We start from the raw sequence: 18,283 nt of genomic DNA, 5'->3' as shown, positions 1-18,283 counted from the left end.
CGTGTTTTCACCCAAGAACGTCTGGCAGTAAGAAAAGGTTTAAATCAGCCAGCAGCCACACCCTTTTGGGTCAGAAAGGAAGTAGTTCCAGAGAAGGGAGAAACAAGTGTTGAGGTGCAGAAAGCCACATGGCTTGCAGAGGGGACCTTCTATTTGGTGTCTTCTCACTCCCCTTTGGACACACACAAGTATCCAACCACAGGTGGTCGTGATGGAGAGAAGTGGGTTTAGACTAAAAGCTGGACTTTTGGGTGGGGACCCCAGGTGTCCAAGATGTCACTTCCTCCTCTGGCCTGGTTATCACCACCAGATCTGGATATCTGTTGACATGGCCTTGGGTTTGAAAAGCTCCGCAGGAGAGCGTGGTATCAAGTCAGACAAAACGGCTCACTACACAAGTAGTTGAGCAAGGCTCTCATCCCCCACTTCCCATATTTAAAGCCTAGAATGCTGACACGCTGTCTGCCACCACACAACCAGATTTTACTACCTGCCTTCCTTGCTTAGGGTCCAGCTTTGAGGTCACCTTGCTATTTTCCATCCAAAAGATACACAGACCAAGCCACAACTGTTGCTGTGCCTGTTGTCTAGAAATGTCCTTCTGCCACACCCCAGCTGTCCAGCCCCAAGAGCTGATTTCAAATGTCACCTCCTCTATGAAGCCTATGGTGACTCCTCCCAGACAAATAACAACTGTAATAGAATCAATTGAGACGTCCTTGTTAATAATAGCTAGTTATGGACTGCTGCTATAGGAGGGCGCTGGTATAAGAGCTCACATGCACCATCACAAATCACAGATCACACTCTGGACGGTATCTCATTATCCCTGTCCTGACTTTTCTTTTTTTTTTTTTTTTTTTGTCGTACTGGGGTTTGAACTTGGGCCTTGTGTTGCTAGACAGACACTCAACCACTTGAGCCACTCCAGCAGCCCTTTTTGTGTTGGTTATTTTTGGAAGAGGGTCTGAATTATTATTCTCCTATGTGTGCATCCCTGAGTAGCTGAGGTGACAGGCACACCCAACCACACACAGCCATTGGTTGAGATCTGAGAACTCGAGAACTTTTTTGGCAGGGTTGGTCTTGAACCACAGTCCTCCCAATCTCTACCTCCCAAGTGGCTAGAATGCAGGCTTGAGCCACCATGCTTGGCCTGTCTTGCTGTTTTTAATCTCTATGACATTTAGTCAGCTTACTAATGAGGTACTCTCTGTACCTCATTTTCCTCAGACACCAATTAGGGACTATAAAATACCTTCCTCATAAGGTCGTTGAAATAATAAAGTAAGCTAATGTGTATTGCAGAGTACGTGGTTTTTGCTCAGTAAGCATTATTATTTCTTATAGCAATTTTAGAGGTCTGTGTTGGTATTATTTCCATTCTGCAGATGAGGAAATGAAGACAACCATGAAGTTGAATGAACAGCCCAAGTTCAAGTTCAAAGAGAAACAAGAGCTTTACTTCCCTCTGGTCTTAATTAGGTTTTGCTCATGGTGCTCAACCATTCTTGTCAATCATTTGCTCATCTATCTGTTGCCAATTTCCAGCTCCATTCACTACTATTTCTTAGATGGACATTGAACGTCAAGAGAAAGGAACTAATAGGTTCCGTTCTCCTGTATTTTCTTACCACATCTCCTCTTGGTCATCTGTCCCTTCCTATTATTACAATATAGCTCCAGCCTTCAGATGTTCTGTGAATGTCTCCTCCATGTCACTTGCCTTCCTCCTCTCATCTGGCACTTATTTCGACTTTGAGCACTTGTCTTACTTACCCTGCTTAGCCTTGGTGAATTTCCTCACTGTGAAATCTTTTTAAAAGAAGATTTGCTCTCATCCAGATAAAGTAGTACACTAGACATTCATAAAAGTGAATAGACAAATATCAGAATGGAAAAAATGAATGAATAAATAAATTCCCTTGCTTCAATATTTTCTTGGAGAAAACTCCTGGCCTTCTGGATGTCCTTGGTGTCTGTGTATTGTTGAAAGTACTTCTGGGCTTGGGAGCGTGGTTCAAGCGGTACGGAGCCTGCCTAGCAAGCACAAGGCCCTGAGTTCAGACCTTCCAGTATTCCAAGACAAAAGGACTTCTTGCCTGGGTACTTTAAGAGAAGATAAATGTTCATTCATCTTATTTTTCATGAGAACCAAGGCCATATTAAGAGAAGTTATATTCACTATGGCTCTTACTATAGAGCTCTAAGCTCTGTGACACCTTGGAAAGTTTTATGTACCCTTTCTAGAGGTTGGAATCAATCAATACAGTCAAATTCAACCCAGGTAAATAGTTGATGAGACCCTGTCTTGAAAAAACCCCTCACAAAAAAGGGCTGGTGGAGAGGCTTAAGGAATAGGCCCTGAGTTCAAGCCCCAGTACCACAAAAAAAAAGTACTAAATTTCTGTGATAAAATAGGTTCTCTTTTTCTAACTTTTTATTATCTTATGTTAATTGCACAACATGGTGGGTTTCCTCATTATGACTTTTTTGGCAGTATTGGGAATTGAACTCAGGGCCTTGTGCCTAGCCACTTGAACCATACCCACAGGACTTTTGCTTACAGTTCATTTTCAGATAAGGTCTCTTTTGTCCTTGCTGGCCTCAGACAGAAATTCTCCTACCTCCACCTCCCATGTAGCTAGGAACAGAAGTGTATGCTACCATGCTGGGCTTGTTTTTGAGATAAGGTCTCACTAACTTTTTGCCTATCATGGCCTTGAACAATGATCCTCCTAGCTCCACTTCCTCAGTAGCTGGGATTACAGGCATGTACCACCACACTCAGCTTCACTATGAAATGTTCATACATGCAGACAATATACTGTGATAATATTCATCTTTCTCCTTACCCTCTCTTGTTCTCACTCCCTCCCCCTTAAGCTATGTTTTCTATGTGTGATGCTCTACATAGACTGTCTCACTTAATCTTCAGAATTGCCTTTTGTGGTTCTAAGAAATCCACCTCATTCTAACATGAATAAATAGCAGCACACAAAGATTGAGTGACTTGCCCAACATCACCTAATAAATGGTAAAGTTGATATTTAAGCATCTGGGCTTTTGAAGACCATTATGTTTAATTGTGCCTATATTCTACCCGAAAAGTCATGTCATTTTATTTAAATAGAATAGATCATGAAGAAAGGTGACCCCACTTAAGATCATCCAAGTGTGAGGAGGACATGCCTCTGTTTCCCATGGCTACTCCCCCCTGTAATGAAGCAATATGGATTAATCATTACAACCAATCTCCTGGGCTATAGTACAGCAAAAGTCAGTGGTTCCAGATGGCCATCCTTTTCAAAGAGAACTTGAAACATTTCAGCATGATGATGGTAAGGTGCAAAATTTCCAAGCCTAGGATTTCCCCTAAAAAAGCATCTCACTCTGCTCATCTATAGGATGTGAAGGAGGTGGCCTAAGCCAAGCTGAGAGCTCTCCTCATTCAGAGCTACTTCTTCCTGCCTGAGACACTGAGCACATCCCACTTCTGAGTGATATAGGGAGTTCTCCATACCATTGCCTGGGTCAAGCCTTCACAAGGATGATGTAAGGAAAATCTCCAAGGTGCCATGCGAACTCTTGTCACCAGTAAACCAACCTGGAAAATTTGCATACATTATGTCATACAGAAAGAGAAAGTTAAATTGACTTGAAGTCAACTGGTTCTACTGGCTACTGTCCTTTTGACACAGCCTTATATTTACATTACATCAAGGTAGTGGGACATTCCAAAGACAGAGATCTGCTCATCACCCCTCATACTTCATTTCACCAAGAATGGGAACCAGCTAAGGAAACAGATGAGAAAAACCAAAGGAATGCTGGTGGAGCCAGCTGTTGAATCTCTTCTCTGTATTTTAGCTCTTGGACTCTTTAATTGCCTTCTAGCAGGATGTTCTTGATTATAGGGCAACGCCTAAGGCTTAGCCAACTTAAGTGTGGGTCTAAGAACAACCAGTCTTTCAGAATCTCAGCACATCACATTCTCATTTCCTCTTGGTTGAGCCTCACACGTTTCCATACTATTGTTGAAACACATACTGTCCATACATTTTTCTCAGCCTTTTCCTCCTCACCTACCCAAATTAGCCAGACTGGGTTAGCACTCTGGGTCCATCCTTAATGATTTTTTGGAAAAATTGAATCCAATTTCCAAAATGATGACAACTTTCCTTCCTGGAATCCTCACATAAGTTGTACTCAAATCTGGCTTTGCAAAAGGACCTAATGGCAAAGAAATACCTTAGTTCTATAGTCTGAAAATAGTATCTTGCTCTGTGGTTCATAAATTGTATACCAGGTCACCCTGGGGTACCACAGTAAACTTACCTGGTCACTGGAGTGCTGTGACATATTTGAAATTCTCCAAGGGACATATAAGATTTGTGACACTTGCTTATACACTGCACAAACCCAAGGTTGTTCACAGTTTCAGCATTAGATCATGTACATTCCTTTCAAGGATGGCATATTTTGGGGGATCCATTGTTCAGCAGTTACTGTAAAAAAAAAAAAATAACAGGTGCCACAGGGAAATCGGTGTGCAACAGGAAATGAGGTGGTGACTTCCAACGGGAGTCCAAAGTTTAAAGAATTGTACAGTGCCCGACACACACATCCCATGAGGAAGTAGTAATGACTTGATAATGCAATAACAGTATTCTTTCTTTCTTTCAATTTATGTATGTCTTTATTTTTCAAGTGGCTACTAAACAGTTTTTAGGATATAAAGAGTTTTTAAGTTGTTTGGCCTTAACACCTACACAGAACTGAAGGTGTTTCTTTTGGCCTATGAGTGTCATGATAAACTTAATGAGACAGGGTCTCCATAAATTGAGAAGTTTGGGAACTCTGGTTAAGTCAACCATGTTTTGAAGTTCCATGGACCTCATTGGTACCTGATCCCATTGCAAAGCCTACTTGAGTCTTGGGTTTGATTGGCATGGGTTTTTCAGCTTATTCACTTTTCCATCATGAAAGGCATCCATTACACAAGGCCTTTCTAGCCACACGCCTGGCCCAGTGCCTGCCTCAGTCCCTCTGGATATCTTCCACTCTGTTCTCATGCTGGCCTCCTTTCAGTTCCTCAAAAACACAGAGCTCATGAGGAGGACTCTTGTTTGCTCTTGTCCTGGTTTACCTTTGGTCTCATCTTAAATGTCACCTCACCAGAGAAGCCTCCTCTCACCTACTGAAGGGAGACCATCATGGTTATTATCTGTTCCTCTCATTTATTTCCCTCATGGGATTTTATCTTCTAAACTTGCAGCCATCCTTCAGCATACAAGGAGGAGCTATTCCAGGATCCCCAAGGGCCCCCAAACCCACGGATAGTCAAGTCCCTTACATAAAATAGAGAAATATTGCACAGAACCTACACACATCCTTCCGTATGTTTTAAACCATTTCTAGATTCCTTCTAAGACCTGACAAGAAATAAGTGCTATGCAAAGAGTTATTATGCTGTTTTGTTTGAGAAACAAAGACAAGAGAAGGGCCTGGTCATGTTCAATACAGATGCAATATCTTCCTTTTCGAATGTGTTCCTTCTGAGGCTGGTAGAATCTGGGGTGCCGAACCCACAGAGGCAGAGAGTGGACGGTTTGTACATAGTTTGAAAAGAGCCTGGGGTCGCTCGCTTGCAATCCTATTCTCAGAGTAGGTATTCATGTTGTCACTCAGTAAAAAGACTTAGGTTTACAACTGTAGCTCAGTGGTAGAGTGCATGCCTGGCCTGCACAAGGCCCTGCATTCAATCCCCTGAATCAATCAATCAATAGATAAATAGATCAGTATACTTGTAAAGTAAACAAATGCCAAGGTAAGTCATGCAAAGGCATCTTGACCCCAGCGGTGCCCTGTGGACCCCAGCATTTCAGAAGTCTTTCCCAGCAAACAGCTTGACGGAGGAGGTCAAGGGCAGTGTTTGAGATAAGGAATTCCAGCTCTGCCTCGTTGCTGGCAGACATCAAATGAGTTACTCGTCTTGTTTCTATCGCCTCTCCTGTGTCTTTGCCTGTGAAAGGGTTGTTATAAGAGTTACCTGTTAATCTCTTAAGTGTTGTCTGGCAAGAAACACACATTCTCCATCCAAGTTCACCGCAATGATTTGGACAGTGTTCAAGTTCTGTCCCAGGAAGCCCTCATACTATTCTTGAGGAAGTTTCAGCCTCAGAAACTGACAGAGCTGAGTGACTCTTGCTCATTATAGAATACAAGGTTTATTTAACAAATCAGGGTTGGACAGAATCCCCAGACTTGTCAGTGCTCCTGACTCAAGCCATGATTGGAACCAAAAAAAATCTGGAGCTCTGATCATCCAGTTGGATGACAGAAATGGAGTGTGCTCGCTGGGTGGTGACCATGGCATTTAGACTTGGCCTGCTCTGTGTGTACACACCCCCCTCCCACAACAGCTGAGGGCTTTTCCTGCATTCTCCCCTCCCACCCCTTTGCTTCTTCCCTCTCAACAAGCCCTCTTCATGGTATTGGTGCAAAAGTCAGCCCTGGGCACACTGGCACCTCAGAAGCCCTGGATGCTTGGGGTCACTTATGGTCACAGAGAAGAAATGCCATGTGGTCCCTCTGCTCTGGGAGAAGCGCAGAGCACTTTCTCTGGGAGGAGGCATGAGCACCATTTCTCTCTGATCGTCTCAGATGGCTGTTCTTCTGTCATGGAACTCATGGCTGGTGCCTTATTCTCATAAACGCCCAAACCACATCATCCTCCACCAAGAGAGCTCTCTGCACATCTATTGCTCACACACCCACTTCTTAGAAAACCGGTTATTGATTCTCCTCTGGATGGCTTAGCTAGGGCTTCTGCCTGTGCTGCACACCTGAGTTGCTTTCCCTTTGTAAACATATAGAGCAGCTTTGCATGACAGATGGTGCAGAGGGACTCACACACGTGATGAGATTCAGTCCCAGGTTCTGTACTTACTAGCTACATTTTCTCAAACTCATAAGCCCAAGCAATCTTCCTGCCTGAGCTTCCTGAATAGCTGGAACTACAGGTGTGCACCATGAGACCTGGTCTACAAACTACCTTTTCCATGCCAGTTAATGTCAAGCCTCAGTTTTCTTATCTGGGCAGTGGGTGGGATTGTACACCTAGCGCTGTACCTGGCCCAAAGGAAGCACACTAGAAAAAGTTTGGTACTATGACTTCTCAAATGAAGCCCTCCTTCTTCAAGTCTCAGCTGAGCTTTCTCTTCTTCTGTGCTTCTCTGATCTTTTCCAAAGCCCCGTGTGCTTCTAAGTCACCCTGCCTCAGTCACACTGGGAGATGCATCGCACAGCATTGTCTCCTGGTTGTTTCCTGACCACACTGTGGAAGGGACCATATTCCTTCACCTCTTACATAGCAATGGACACCTCAAAATGCTCAGTAAATATTTCATCAAAAGAAAAATAATTAACCAACCAAATAAAGTCAAAATAGTTTTTAAAACTTTGCTGTGTTAATACCTAAAATTGTCACATTGTAAGACCTTGCCATCAACCACATACCTTAATAAGATTGATATTATTTAATGTTGATCACCTTCTATGCAAACTGTGACCTAATTCTTCTACCCATTCTTTGAGGTGGGGACTGTTAGTAGTCCCATTTTACAGATGAGAAAACTGTGGAAACGAGAATTGAAGTAACTTGCCCAAGGTTATCCAAGTGGTAGAACAAAGCTGACCCAAACACAAAACTGTTCAATGCCAGTGTCTATCCACCTTACTGCCTCCTGATGAAACTTAGGATGCTGCATTTCCATTTTTTTAAATTCCTCTGGCTTCCCAATACTACAGAATGTCATTTCATCATCACTGTGAAGCCTTACATAGCAAATGTAATATTGGCTCAGGTATAAATTCATTTGGCGACTAATCATTCCTTTCTTGCCACATTTTTTTGGAAGGGCAGTACTGGGATTTGAACTCAGGGCCTCATTCTTGCTAGGCAGGTGCTGAACCACTTGAGCCACTCCATCAGCCCTGTTTTGTGTTGGATTTTTTTCAAGATAGGGTCTTGAGAACTATTTCCCCAGGCTGACTTTGAACTGCAATTCTCCTGATCTCTGCTTCCAGAGTAGCTAGGATTATAGATGCAAGCCACAACCTGGACCCACTTTTCATCTTGGCATTATTTAGCACTCATGCTTTGTCAAGCCTCCCTAACTGGAATGTAACCTACACTTGGTGGTACCCAAGTCTTATGATTCTTCTACCTTCCAAGATCTAAAACAGACATGCTTGCCGATTAAACAGCGTAAATAAAATTTCCACCAATTTGGTTATCACATGTTCAAGTAAAATGACTGAAAGGCTGCTGTACTTTGTTTTGTTTTGTTTTTTTAAGATGGGGCCTCCCAATGTAGCCTAGGCTGGCCTCAAACTTGAGATCTTCCTTCTTCAGCCTTCTGAATAGCTGGAATTACAACTCTGAACCACCATGCCTCGGATTTTTAACCAAAGGCATGAGTTATTTTTTAAGGCACCGTCATGAACAAATAATGATAAATAAATCGGATTTTTCAAAACCAAAAATTAAAGACACAATGATAGGGCAGAAGCCCAAGGGCCATCGTTATCTCCCAGAGCAGATTTCTAGAGCAGGACACCATATGATCTCAGATAAATATACATTTTCTATGAACAGAAAAACAAACAAATTTGGGACTCCACTGTGAGTCCCAAATTAACAGTCACAATGGAAGATGCTCAACTCTCAAGCCCTGGTTTTTGGTCAAGTTACTTCTCACCTGGAGAATCTTATGAGTTCCAGGCTTAAAAAAAAAAAAAAACAGAAATGGGCTTTATTTATAGAGGTTTAACAATTCAGCCTATACCTGCAGAGACCAGTTAATATCCAATCATTGTTTGTTGAGTGGAATAGATGTGCGAAGAGGAAACTGAGACAGTCATGATAGACCCTCATCCCGGATGCATACATGGTCCACTGTGCTCCCACCTTGCCTTCCACCTGCCTCTACCAACAGCAAGACTAAAGATTGCCACACCTTCCTAGCATAAGCACTTCTATACTTCAGCCATCCTACAGCCTAGGAAACACCCACTTCCTTCTGGTTGCCCACACACCCATTCCTTTCACTGGGATTAACACAGCATTGCATAGAGGAAAAGACAAAAATCTCATATGCAAATAGCAACATCAATGTCAAGGTGGAGCACTTGTCTTATCCTCCAGTCAGTCCAGTTGAACAGGCCAAAGATGCCTACTGGAATGATGCAACTTAGCAATGACTACATCTCACACCCTCCACCTTTCTAGCATGGACCAAGAAAGGAAGGATGATGTTGCAGAAATGTAATCAGAGTCACCATGGGGGAGGAAGTTGATGAAGACACATTAGTCCCTTTAAGAATGAAGCTGACTTTAGGAATCTTACACAAAACATTGAAGGAAGGACGTGTGAAACACTGAATTAGCTCATGTCAGGAGACTTCTGCCTCCAGATACGACATCCATTTCCCCATCACCATCATGGACCAACAGCATTTCAGTGTGACTCGGTGACTTGCATCTCAGGAAGTTCTATCCATGAGCGCACTGAATTATAATGATTCCAGAATGGAAACACCTTTTTTATGTCCTTCATTGATCTCTTCTTTCTGTTGCATTTTTTTCTGATTAGAAGAGTATCCAAGGTCATTGTAGACACTTTGGAAAAGGGAGGGAACCATAAAGAAGAAAACAAAAGTCCACAGTCAGACTTTTTAAAAATTTTTGTTCCATAAGAACAGGAGGCCAGGGATCTTAGTCATCTTCCAGAACAGATTCCTAGAGCAAGATACAGTAAAATTCCAAATAAATATAAACTCTCTATGAACAGAAAAACAGATGCAGCCTCAACTGTGAGTCCCAAATTAATAGTCACAATGGAAGTTGCTCAAATTTTCTGCCATGGTTTTTAGGCAAGCTGCTTCTCACTGGAGAATCCTGGAGTTCAACCATTCAGCCTACACCTGCAGATGAGCAGGTGACTATCTAGGAGGTGCAGACAGGAGCAAAAGCCACAGCCCTGGACTAGATGTGCCCCCTCGAAGGCGATGGACTCTTCTAAGGAAGAAACCTAGCTCCTCATTATTCACCTTGTTAATTAATTGCCCTTTTTCTTCACTTGGTCAGCACAAAGCACTTGGTCTTACCCTACAGACCCTGCGACTCTTGATTGACTGCCATTTTCACCTAGTTGGCAACCCCAGTCCTCTGGGACCAGGACTCCATCTCTAGCTCAGGGACAACCCTAACATCTCAAATCTTCATACTAAGCCAGTTCTTGCCAGAGCCTGGTTTGTAGTTGTCCAGGAGTCTGGAGGAAAGGGCTATGGGAGCCTCGAAGACAACTTCTTTGCTCCTAGGAGAGATGCACAGAAAAAGATGCCCCCCCTCCCCTTTTTTAACCTGGGTATTGCCTTGTATGTGTTGTTGCCTGGGCTTAAAGAGCCATTTGGAGAGCCTGGGAGAAGCTAGCTGGAAAACTAGATTCCAGATGTGGAATCTCTTCAGGTGACCCTACGGGACACTACAAGGTACAGATACAAAATAGACTGTTGTGATTATATCTAAACATGGATCATGATCTAAATAGGTCTGTCTGATTCCTATAGGTAAGAGCAATTTGCAGGACTATACGTGTAGTGTGGTTCCATTTATACAGCCAGATAAACATATATAAATACAGAAAGAAGGTTCAGGGGACTCTAGAGGAGTAGACAACAAAATTTTAGCAATGACCACCTCCAGGAGCCTCTCAAAATGAGGCTTCAACTTCTTATTCTAGAGCTGGTGAAGTGGCTTGAGTAGTCACATGCCTGTATAGTAAACACGAGACCCTGAGTTCAAATCCCAGTACCAGCAAGGGGGGAAAAAAAGAGAGATAGAGGAATTCAACAACTTCTTAGTCGATGGACACTTGCAGTTTGGGGATTTCTGACAATAGCACACATGCGTGTATTGCTTGAATAATGTTCTAAATATTTTAATGTTTTAAAGTGCACATGACTTTTCCTTTATTCAAAAGTACACTAAAAGCTCAAAGCAATCTTCTAAGGGGGAAAAAGTTTTTTGTGGTTAAAAAATTCTGGAAGTTATTTTTAGTTACTAGGGGGATGGGTGGCTTCCCTCTCCCAGCTCAATCATCAGTCATATTGGGCTGGTGGCTCAGTCTGCCCGATGTGTGACCCCAGAACTTCCTCTCCTGTAGGGAGAGCAAGGCCTTGGCTCAGGCTGCCTGGGTCCCTGGATCTGGATTGCGGTGTGAGACAAGTTGTAAATCTGTTCTGAGAAATCTCATCATCAGGCATTCACCTGGGATAACCAGAGCAAGAGTGTCCAAAGATGAGCCAGACTAGGCTACAACTCGAGCTAATGAATTGCAGGCGTGCAGAGTGTCTCGAAGTGTTGGCCAAGGGACCCACGAAGAACTACCTGCAAGTAGCCACCACACTAGATCCTTCATTGTTAAAATACAGATTCCTGGTCCCACCCCAGATCTACCAGAACAGAGCCTCAGAGCGTCGAGGCTTCAGAACATGAATTTTGTAGCTATTGTTATATGCAGACAAAGTTTGAGAACTACTTCCTTTGTGAGTGTTCTGGACCAATCAAAATAGGCCCTTGGGCTGGCAGAGTGGCTCAAGTGATAGAGAGCCTGTCTATAAAGTGTGAGGTCCAGAGTTCAAACCCCAGTGCTGCCAAAAAAAAAAAAAAAGAACACAATCAAAATAGGCCCATGGAACAGAGATGAGGTGGGTTCAAGCTCATTTGTCTCATCTTGACTGCCTGGATACTCAGAGCCAAGTGAGTGGCTCAGTCACAGCCATGTAGCTTTGTGTTAGCAGCCCCATTCCTGTTCCTCTCATTAATTCCCTCAGCCTTCTACTCCTGTTGTCATCTTTGATGTCACCTTGTGAGCTACCAACAGCCTTTCCGGGATAGGGCAGGATATTAAAAATATCAGTAGCCAATCTTAAACCCCTTAGCTAGGATGCTGTGCTAAGTATATCCCATCCAATCCTCATGTTTTCAGCAAACTTAAGATCATCACTTCCAGTTTACAGAGAGTTAAGTCACTTGCAGAGCAGGTGCTGGAACCCAGTTCTCTGGGGGTCCAGAACCCAGGCATCGAAACATCTCCTCCTGTCTTTGGAAGAAGTAAAGAATGGGGGCCCCATGATTTTCCTGTAGGACTGGCCCTGGGGCTGTCACCTCAGACTGGAGTCTCACCTCAGAGCTTCTTTTACATGGCTTGAACATTCTTTTTACTGAGATTTTATGTTACAAATCATACATTTTCTAAAATTTTGAAGAGGCGTTTATGAACACATAAATAAAATACTTGCTTTGGTGGGGGCTTGTCCTATTTTATATATCTTTATTTATGGGCAGGGGGACACAGACTCACTTATAGTGACACAGACTTTGTAAATGAATCTGTGACACTATTTCATGTCAATTTCGCACTAAGTTTTCTAGTCAGTACCCGCTAGTAATTGGCTGGGGAATTTTAAGACATTTTATTTTATTATTTTATTTTTAAATACCCTGGAACTTGGAACAGATGATGTCTGTTTTTTAAGTAGGAGAAAATAGCAGACTGTACCTTATCTTTAGTTATAAATCCGAAATAATTTAAATAATTTAAGATTCAATTCAAGAAACTAATTCTTAGCCGGGCACCAGTGGCTCTCGCCTGTTAACCTAGCTACTCAGGAGGCAGCCATCAGGAGGCTGGCAGCCAGCCCCAGCAAATAGTTCCTGAGATCCTATCTTGACAACACCACCCACGCACACACACAAAAGGCTGGTGGAATGGCTCAAGGTGTAGGCCCTGAGTTCAAACCTCAGCATCACAAAAAAAAAAAACAAACACCTAAATCTTTAAGAAATATGTCATTGTTTAATAAGCAAAACAATTGTTACCTTCCTTGCTTTTATTTTATATTGATATTTAATACATTTTAAAGGAAGACTCGCCAAGTTGTTACATATCTCAACAAGTGTGTACAAAGCGATAGCAATATTACATCAAACTGTGCAAACCCTCCCATGCCCATTTTGAAGAACACACACACACACACACAAATGGCATAGAACGATCGACGCACGATGCGAACTTCACTCATTTAACAATGTATCCTGCATACAAAATTTCAGTCTCACCGGGAGACAAAGTTTGGGAGGCTGGGGACTTTGGAGGCAGGAGCAGGCGCGGAGCCCGGGCGGTGTCCCCGCCCCAGCTCGAGTTCAAGGTCATTACGAGTGGGGCTGCCTGCTTAGCGGCCCCGCCCTGCCGGGCCAGGACCAGCGGCGGGAGGGAGGAAGTGTGCGGCTGGGAAGCTCCGCAGCTCTCGCCAAGTTTCCCGTTTTCCCCCCAACTGACAATGAGAGGAAAGTTAGCTAGGAAATCTGGGTCCACCCGAAACCTGGCCGGGTCCAGCCGCAGCCCCAGGAACTTCCCCTGCGGCGGGGGATGGAGAAGCGGCTGCCTGGCCCGGGACCGCCTCGCCACAGCGCCCTCTGTCGGCGGCTCTGGGGACGGCCACATCTGTCTGTGTACTTGGTGTGCCTGAACGTATGTGTTTCTGTTCTGGAGCAGAAGGGGGTGGAGGGAAGGGGGTGCTGCCACCAGTGTACACCTTTGCACATCTCTTAGCAAATGTAAATGATGCTAAGAGGAAAGACTTTATTCCGCCTAATCCTGTGCATCTGTGCAGGGCTCCCGGGGCCATTGATAAGTGTACAACTGAAATGATGATATATAGTCTGCCTGTATGCTCGCCTGTGGCTATTTCACTTTCTGCTGCCATCTGTCCATGAGCGAGTACCTAGGAGCACAGGATAAGTCTGCACACACTGAGTCTTATTAGAGAGACACACATTTTATCACCTCCCCAGGGCTGTGTCCAGATAGATGCTCAGGCACTAAGCCCTTTGCTGGTCATCTTGTCATCCATGACTTCAGGAGACCCGTGAATTTTCTTTGGGGCCTTCTCACATACAATTACTCTGAAATGAACTTCAACTCAGCTTCTGGGATGACCTCCCCTTGGCCTTCCTTTTTCCCCACTGTGGAACCCTGGGAGGCTGCCTAATGTTGCCTTTGAGAGCCCTGGTCATGATGTAAACACAAAGAAATTAGCATCCCCACCCCAAAGTCATTTCCTCTTACCTGGAATTTTGATGTCTGTGTTCTCTCAGCCTTATTGATACACAGAGAGAGAGAGAGAGAGGGGGAAAAAAAGGAACTACTTGAAATTCCCCCAGAAGGTTTTGAGAGTAGTTTTCAATGTTGCAACTTGGAACAAGTCAGTTTCTAGTTTGGGTTTCCATCTGAAAGTTCGGTAGGAGTAAGGGTATATAAACTCCAGGAGCAGCAAGGCAGCAGAAGAAACAGTGGTTCAGACCCATCGGACACAACCTGCAGAAAAGCAAGGTAAGTGTGACCCTGTGTGCTGCCACCCCTGCCCTGCAGGCTGTCCAGCCACAGACTGCAAGGTGTGCAGCCTCTGGACTGAACCTGGTGGTGTTAGAAGCACTGTCGTGGAATCTTTGCTGGTGACTTAGCTGCTGGGGTACTGGTGAAAACTAGGCACTTTGGGGACTGATGTATAAAGTGTCAATTTTTGTATTAAAAAATAGTAGTAACTGTATACAAGGCCTATGAGCAAATGTGTGTTTGATGGGAAGGTGCTTTGTAGATGTTTATGCATGTGGACAAATGTGCACTTAGTAGAATAAAAAGGTGCTTTGTTTCTGTGCGTGTGTGCAACTAATTACTAACCCGTGGAAGGATTGTATCCAGTTAAAGGCAGTGCTTGCCTTAGTACTGAAAACTTTTTAAAAGTCTTTCATAATTCCTTAAAGTTACTGAATTCATACTTGTGCCTCAAAGCTAAACGCAACAGACCATACTTGCTCCGTGTCCGTGATGGGCTTAGTCAGTTGTGATAACCAAACTGAGTAGCCGGGTCCTCAGGTTCTTGCAGATTTACTAACTTTGGCACCATTTAAAAAATGCAAAGCAATAACAGTGTTGAAAGTTACTTTCTGAGGGGTTCCAGCTTCTCTGAGAAGTGGGGATCGGCTCGTTTTTACTGTGCTGGAGTCTTACTGTGCACAACAACAAGTCTGGGTTAAAATCTGAGGGGATTAACCAAGGGAGCACTAAAGCCCCAGCTCTTGACTCACTTTTTTTTTTGCAGTACTGGAATTTGAACTCAGGGCCTACAACTTGAACCACTCCACCAGCCCTTTTTTGTGAAGAGTTTTTTTTGAGATAGGGTCTCGTAAACTATTTGCCCAGGCTGGCTTTGAACCAAGATCCTCCTGATCTCTGCCTCCTGAGTAGCTAGGAATACAGGTGTGAGCCACTAGCCCCTCACTTAACTTACTCTTTTCAAAGAAGGAATTGCAAGGTATTGGATAGAATTGGAGCCACCTCTTGGTATTCATTTTACTGGGAAATTATAGAATTTCTATGCCTTCATTTTTTTGTACTGATAACTCCTAGAATCCTTCTAGGATAGACTCTGGATATAAAGTATAAAACACGATAGACATGATCCCTGCCATCAGAGACCTGGGTACAGTGGGACAGAATGAATGAAGTAACCAAGTTATCACCATTGCAGTAAGAGCTATGAGGTGAGAAGAGCTAGCAGGGAGCAGCCTAATTTCATCAGAGTGCCATGTTGGACCTGTTGCATGATTTATGTCATTAATCCTCACCCCAACAGGGTACCCACTTATATAGATTAAGAGCATGAGGCTTAAAGAAGTAAACGTCACTTGCCCAGGGTCACACAACTAACAAGTAGTAGATTCTAGAGGTCTGCCCGGCTCTAGAACTGGGGTCCTCCACCTGTGTCACCCAGGCCATCCGTGACTATGTCTTTTTCATTTTAAATAATATTTCTCTTTTCTAATTAAAAAGTAGCAAACAAAATAAAACTTGCAAGGGAGATGCTCACTCAGTGAGCTCACTGGCATGCCAGCATTAGTATACCCCAGCAAGCGGGAACACTAGACCTGGGCTTCCTTTGTCACTTATGCAGGGGCTTCAGGACTTTAGAAAACCTGTGAAATTGAATGAACACAGTGCAATCCTCAAGCTTCAAATTTGCCAAGCCAAGGGAATGTGGGCTGAGGGGTATACCTCCCTGTGGTTGCTGATCAGCCAGGGCCAAAGGGTGACCATGCAACCCACTCTTGTTTTGTTTATCTGGCTTTAATTAAGAGGATCACCCACCACAGCCCTTGCCAGTGTTCTGTGTGTTTAAAATGTTGGTGATGCTAAATTAGGAGGTGGTTTAGATTTTGGGTTTTGGTGGTGGTGGTACTGGGATTTGAACTCAGGGCCTAGTGCTTACTAGACAGATGCTCTACCATTTGAGCCATGCCCCCAGCCTGGGAGCTGTTTCTTAAAACATCCCCAAGGCTCCCTTTACCCTGAAATACAATTCCCCTGCATTGCTCCAGTGCATGTGAGGCCCAGAGAGGAAGTGCTTGGCACATGGCCAAAGGGAAAATCCCGGCAGTAAGGAGTAAAGGAATCACATGGAGTTGCCAGGAATCTCCTTTATTTCCTGTCCCCGAGTGTCAACATTGGGTTTTACAGACCCATGTAATTGCAGTACCTCTCTGGGCATCTCCCTGTAGCCTGGAGTGACTTTTTTGGCTATCCATTTTATACAAAACAAAGATCCAGTTCTCTTCTGCTGGTACAAGTTGATTTGTTATAACGCCCATTTTATAGATGAGGAGACTGAGAATCAGAGTACCTTGGCCAATACCACACAGCTAGTGAGTGGTGGGACCAGAGTTCAAGCCCACATCTATTTGACTAGCTTATGAATGTATCGACCAGTGTCCTGTGCCACCTCGTACTAAGCTATAGCCATAACTTAGACTGAGTGGATAGCTGTGTCCCTAAAACTCCATCCTGCAGTAACACTAGCACAATGAGCAATCTGCAAGAAAGCCTGAGTTCTAGTCCTGTCTCTGCCACTCACGAGTTTTAAAATCTAAGGGATTAAAACATGTAGCAAGATCCCCCTAAGGTTAGCATTTCTGACAAAGCTACGTTCTTCATGTGATCCCTGAAATCACGTTTCCAAGACAAATGGAGGTGTTTCAGAAGGAGAGTAAGCAATAATCATCTCTGACCTCATTTATAAGTTCAGTGTGATTTTTCGTAGTCTGAAGATTCCCATAAACCCTGCATACTAACCTAGACTAGGTTTTAATATAAAATAACGATTTAGCACAAAATTATGCATTTCATTATTTCATGGTGGATATGTCAATATTTTATGGTCTTCTCCCAAAGAACATCTTGGTTTCTTGGAGTTCTAGGCCTTGAACATGGGTTAATCCACTGGTTCTCAAAGTGTGGCCCCCAGATGAGCAGTGTCACCATCTTTGCCCGGAAGCTTATTGGTTCTCAGGCCTTACTCCAAGATGCGTTGAATCAGACACTGTTTTAGTAAGACTTCCAGATTGTTCTGATGTACCGTCAACTTGGAGAACTGCTGGGTTACATTGTGTGGGAGAGAGTGATCTTGGAATTGGGAGCAATTGCTGTGCAAACAAAAAAAAAACTAAACCTCTACAGGTTGTTGCCAGAACTTGAAAGTTCACCTCTGTATTACCTGTCCCAGGCTTAACCCAAGTCCTGTAACTCTGGGCTCCCCAACACACTGCCTCGTGCTGTATGGTGAGGCAGTTATGTAGCCTGTCTCCCCAAATGGAGGACAGGCATTTGATACTGGTGGGTGGAAGTATTTGTTCCTAGGAAGCACTCTGTTCTTAGCTTAATACTTTCCAAGTATTATATTAGTATCATATCAGAACTAAATAAATAGTTGCTTAATGTTGATCGATCGAGACAAATCATGGTCCTTCTCTAAACTTGTGATTCTCATCTTTTAAAAACTTTTATTTAAAAAGAGAGTTGTGTCAGACAGCTGGGCCTTAGGTCTCTTTCACCTCCAGACAGCTATGGTTCTCTATCTGGAGATGTTCCTTCCCAGAGACTCTCTGGGGCTCCTGTAATTCACTTCATATGAGCGGACAGCATAGAGAAGAAAGGGGAAAGTCAAGATTAAAAATGTAGATAAAATGTAGAAAAATGTAGATAGGATGTAGATATGGTTTCTAAAGCTAACTGAGTAATTATTGATATTCTTTCCTTTTTTGCTTCCTCTTCCCTTTCTTTTGCTCCTTCTCTTCCTGCTGTTTCTCCCCCTCTTATAG

Source organism: Castor canadensis, chromosome 16 (assembly GCF_047511655.1).
Source record: "Castor canadensis chromosome 16, mCasCan1.hap1v2, whole genome shotgun sequence".
Taxonomy (NCBI): Eukaryota; Metazoa; Chordata; class Mammalia; order Rodentia; family Castoridae; genus Castor; species Castor canadensis.
The sequence above is the reverse complement of the archived record's forward strand: the minus strand, read 5'-3'. Positions refer to the sequence as shown.